This window comes from Hydra viridissima, unplaced genomic scaffold, assembly GCF_058129835.1.
Source record: "Hydra viridissima isolate aposymbiotic clone 2 unplaced genomic scaffold, HvirCarnegie_v1 scaffold_10, whole genome shotgun sequence".
Classification (NCBI taxonomy): Eukaryota; Metazoa; Cnidaria; class Hydrozoa; order Anthoathecata; family Hydridae; genus Hydra; species Hydra viridissima.
This window is the reverse complement of record NW_028324309.1, coordinates 10692243-10698242: the sequence shown is the minus strand read 5'-3', so window position 1 is coordinate 10698242 and position 6000 is coordinate 10692243.

Here is a 6000-nt window from a genome sequence, read left to right as displayed (position 1 = left end):
AGAAGGTAAATATTTTCCATTTTTGTAACTTCAAAGTCATTTTTTTCCCGCAGACGTACCAAAAAGATTTTAAAATTTGCACCAGGTGACCCAGGGATGTGTACACTATCACCCCATATAAGTGGCATTCTTGGGTCAGCTAGGTTGGCAATATTGGATTTCATGATAACCGTGCGGTCGTAATGCATGTCTTTCAAAAAAAAAAGGACATCTATTAACAATTTGAAAAAAAAGACATGCATTACAAAATATTTTTTAACTGATTAACTAAACTTACCTAATGAATGAACTGAACTTACGTAGTTAAATACTTAAAATTTTAGCCTGGGTTAATTTTTTGCTAATGTTAACGAGTAGCCCTTGAAAAAGAGAGAAAGAAAAACATTAGTGCTTCATTTCAATTACTAGTGCAGTGGTTAGAGTGAACTTCTTGTATACATAAGATATGAGTAAAATAAGATTCTCTTAAAAAATAGAAAATGAATGAACGTTTTAACTTGATTATTCGGTTCCCTTAAGATGAAGATAATGCGTCTTCCTTGTGAAGGCGACAAAATCATTTATTTAGTACTTTAATAGTTCTATGATCGAACAAAGTTTGTTTCTCGGTTCGGTGAATCAAGTTAAGTGGATTAAAGCCTTTCTGCTAATTCAGCTAATCGAATCTAGCCTAATTTCTCATATTTCTAGCCTGTGTCAATATCTGTTTGATTGTTTTTGTAGATGGGATGTTTTATGGCTTTATAGTTTAGACTTTACTTGAAAGCGTTGATGACATTGTAATTGCAGTTCAGAAAAATTTTGATATTGATGTAATAATTAAAACGAGCGATGCTATTTTATGGTTAGAGCAGCTCCAAAACTATGAGTGCAAGAGCTCCTCAATCAGCCTTATGTAATGATCATGGTACAGATTGCAAAAAAACTAATTAGTTACTTCCAATTAAAGAAGTTATAAGAAGTTAAGAGAAATCAACAAATGTGTAGAATAAGTTCATCAAGTTAAACAAAAATAACAAGCACTCTACTGTCAATGGAAAGCACTCTACTGTCAATGGAAAGCACTCTACTGTCAATGGAAAGCACTCTACTGTCAATGGAAAGCACTCTACTATCAATGGAAAGCACTCTACTGTCAATGGAAAGTGAAACATGAACTTCTAGCTCGCTAAGAATACTTTGGCAATCTTATTTGATCTGTTCAAATATCAAGCGGAAGTCAAATTATCAAACGAAAGATGAAAGTTGTAAAAAAATTGTGAGAGATGCTAATGCCTTGTAAAGAGGTAGTTTCTTAGATAATCCACTTCCGAAATTAGGTTTTGAGAATGGAATAACATATTAAAACCAATTTGGAAAGAATCCAAAACTGGTAAAGATGTTGGTACTATAATATTCTTACTTAGTGATTCAAATGCTGACTAGATAGATTTGACTTTGCTTATGACTAATAGAAAAGCTTTTAATACAGAATTAAAAAATGAAATAGTTTCAAATTGTGATGAGTTAAAACGGCAACATATCTTTAATGTAAATTCTTACAAAAAAAATAATGTTAGTGTTATAAAAGTGATTATTGGCAAAAAAAAAACACGGATTTAAAGGAAATTACGTTAATGGAAGTACCAGATTCTTTGATAACATTGTTAAGTTGCTCATAAGACTGTTTACTAGAAAGGGAAAAAATCATATTGCATTGTTGGTAAGACTAATCTAATAAATGGTGGTATAAAACTGATCGACGATGCTGCAGCAAAGTTAATTACTCCAAAGTGACAATCTATATTGGAAAAGTATACTGGAGTACCACATGGTAACGTGGCACAAAATGAAAATAATATTTTGGAAAAGTATATAGACTCAAAGACAGGCTTAACAGAAAATAATCCAATGACTAATGGAAGTGGTATGTAAAAGGCACTCGATATTGAAAAATTAGTATGTAAGTTTAATAGGAAGGAAACTGGAACAAAATTTGTGAGAAAATTTTTATAGATATCTTCCTTTCTTTATTTATTAAATTTTTTTTTCTTTTGCATCTAAAAATATAGAATTTCGTCGTGATGGTTGCAAAAAATTCAGTACATCTTCAATACTAGACAGAATGCTGAAATGAATTTAAAAGGATGTAAAGTATAATGTGTTACAGATACAGAATATGGATTTCAGAAAGTTGTTTTAAAGCCATCAGAACAAAAAATGGAAAAGATAAAAGATAAAGAAGTATACGTAAATCAATCTTAAATCAAAAGGCTTCGGAGAAATAACTATATTGTATAGTAACAAGATTTACGCAGAAACTAAAATCACAAAAGCCATTTACTTCTATTGAACTTCGTAGCAAATATATCAACGACGATGAAAAGTTGTTTGCACAGATTTGAGTTATTTGAAAAAATATTGATCAATATTTCTTTACATAATAAAAAAAGGACATTTAAACTTTTAGTGAAAAGAAGAAAGTATTGATTCATATTTAAAGTTGTCTCAGAGTATTGACATGATGCTTAAGCCTTTCACAGACGGTGAGCGGATTTTATTGAAACTAATATTTATTAAAGGGTTTATTTTTTAGTATGATAACTGAGTTTGGTGTTGAAAAAAATCAAAGGGGGACGTCATAAAAAAAGGTTTGTTCAAACTTTAATAAAGGAAAAAAAATTTTTTTTTTAAACTATAAAATAGAAAGATCATAAGAAAGTACAATATGTGATCGAATTCAATTATCGTCTTAATGTAACCGACGACGAAGACTTCTTCCTCCGCCTTGGGGAAAGAGAGCTAGAAAATGGCGTTCAGTCAATCTGGACTAGTTTACAGGGCCCAAAGGTCTTTTTATAAGCGCTAAAGTTCTATGAGCATTGTATTTCTCTAATATTTTTCTAGTAGTAGGGGAGACCGGGGCTAGTTGCAACAGGGGTAAGTTGCAACATTGCGGTTTAAAGAATGGTTTTTATATACTTTTCCTAAATTTTTCTTAAATAATATAACTATAATTTTGGGTTTTACTTTAAACTTTGAGGTATATGACCATAATAAAGTAATGGTAAGTTAAAAAAATCTTTTTCAAACACGAAAAGCTAAAAATAATAGATCTTTTCAATATACAGTGGTTTTCATAAATTTAGACGCACTCGTTTTTTTTTACATATATGTAAGAAAATGCTTAAAGTAAAAATAAAATAAAAGTGCTACCGCTATGTTTCATATATAAATTAGTAGAGGAAGTGAAACTCTATTATAGAGTACCTTAATTTTTTTTACAGGATGTTTATTACTCATTTTATACAAATTAACACAAAAAAGTTAATTGATAAGCTTGATTTTATTTTATTCATAAATTTAGACGCACAATCAAAAAAGTCTTATATCTTGTTAGTTGATAGTTAATTAGTATTTTTTTTCCCATATTTCTCATTTATAGGCCTAAATTAATTGGTTTTGTCAAAAAACCTTATATAGATATAACTTACCTGAAATTAGTTAATCATAATTTGATAAAGAAACAAGAGTTAAGTTAGTTTTGCACTAAAAAGACGCGAAAAATGGGCAAAAGACGTATCACTCAAGCTGAAAGATGGCAAATAATTGCTCACATCAAAGAAGGAACCAAAAGTAATAGAGAAATCGCTAGGTTAATAGGAGTTTCTGAGAAAAGCGTTCGGACAACGAAGCAAAACTTTCTTCACACTGGTGGTGCCAGCGAGAAAACGAGGCCAGGTAGACCCTTGTCAACCACCAGAAAGGACGATAGTGCCCTTTTTAGAGCTGTTAGAGCTAATCCAAGAATTAGTTACGAAGAATTGAACATAGAATTCAATACAACGTGAAATACATCTATTTCTAAAAGCACAGTCCGTCGAATACTTATCAAATACAAGATTGGAGTCTACTCTGCTTTGAAGAAACCGCTCTTGCGTCCATTTAATGAACAAAGGAGACTAAAATGGTGTCGTGAAAGAAGGTATTGGACAATAGAACAATGGAAAAACATAATGTGGAGTGATGAGAGTAACTTTGAGCTGATTAATCGCAAATCTAACATAACAGTCAAAAGAATGGGTCACAAAAAGTGTTACGCCAGATACATTAGACCGACTGTACAAAGTGGAGGAGGCTTGATAGGAATCTAGCCATGCTTCAATTACAAAGGTGTTGGTATGTGCCCAACATACACCGGGAGAATCAACTCCAGAATATACGTAATAGTACTGTAAAACAACCTAATTCCATCAATTGACCTGCTTATGCTCAATGATAAACCATGGAAACTTCAACAAGATGGCGCTAATGCACATACTGCATACTATACAAAGGAGTGGTTCAACGATAATAATATCAAGACAATACCGTAGCCTCCATACTCACCTGATTTGAACCCAATTGAAAACATTTGGGTTTGGATTGACTGTGAATTGGCAAAGGTTCGAATTTCCACACTTGGCCAGCTGAAGAACATCCTTAAGGAGACCTGGTATAGGGTCCCCGAAGCGATGTGAAAAAATCTTGTTGAGTCTATGCCTAGAAGAGTTCTTAGTTGTATTAAAGCAAAAGGCAGATTCACAAAATATTGATTGGTTCATAAATTACGCCTCCTAATGTATCGTGCGTCTAAATTTATGAACATTTTTTTTTGTCTCACTTTTTTAATACCATGTAGTTGTACCTAATTACTACTTAGTATTTGTATTTTTTTTGTAAATTTTTTAAAAATTTTGTATTCTGTATGTATTTATCTTATAAATAGAAAAAAAACTAAACCGAAATCTTTTTTCATTATAGTTTTATCGTTAAAAAACTAAAAATTTAAATTCTTAAATATGAGTGCGTCTAAATTTATGAAAACTACTGTAGATAATTATATAAAATGATTAGAGTGGTTATGATGCCTGTGGGGTAAGTTGCATCAATTTGCTTGGAGTAAGTTGAACCATAAATTAGCTACGGATTTTGTTAATTTTACGCACTTTTCTAGTTTTTTCTAAAATAATGGACGTTCATTTTATATAACAGCGTAACAATAAACGAAAACAAAAGTTTTATGATAAAGATAAGTTTGTATAAGTTGTATATGTATTTAATATATATGAGGCATATGTATATATATGTATATATATTTATGTATTACATATTATGTATCTATACATGTATCTTATATGTATATTATGTATAAATTTTTATATATAAATTTATACATATTATATATACAACTTACATAAACTTATCTTCATCATAACATTTTTTCTTTTAAATTTATATATACATATATATATATGTATATATATGTATATATGTACATATATATATATATATATATATATGTATATAAATATATATATATATATATATATATATATATATATATATATATATATATATATATATATATATATATATATATATATATATATATGTATACATGTAAATTTTCAAAAACAGTTCTTAGTTTACTAAACAAATCAGATATATATGAAGTCTAGCATAATAAATGTATTGCAGCTCTAGGAAAATACTACATTTTTTTTATTGTAATTATAAAGCTTTTGTTACCAAATAGAAATTAAAGATTAATTAGTAATTTTTCTGTGAACTCTTCAAGGCTTGTACTTTTAGAGTATTATGTTTCAACTTACCCCGTTCACTGTTGCAACTTGCCCCGATGCGGGGTAAGTTGCAACATCTTTTTTTTCATTATTGTTTCACTATTGTGAAATAACTAAGTTTTATATTATATTTATCAATGTTGGATTAATATGTCACTAAGATCTATGTTATAACCCTGAAAAAAATATTTCAAAAATATTAAAGTTTAAGGAGATAAATGCAGCTTTTTAAATTTTGTTGCAACTAGCCCCGGTCTCCCCTAATCAACTTGTAATAGAAAAGACTTATTTGTCCTTTTACTTTTACAGTAGATAGCATAACCGTTGAAGAAAGAATGATCAATGAAATGAAAAAAAAAATTTTAATCCACTTTAATGACTTCCTTATATATTCTGT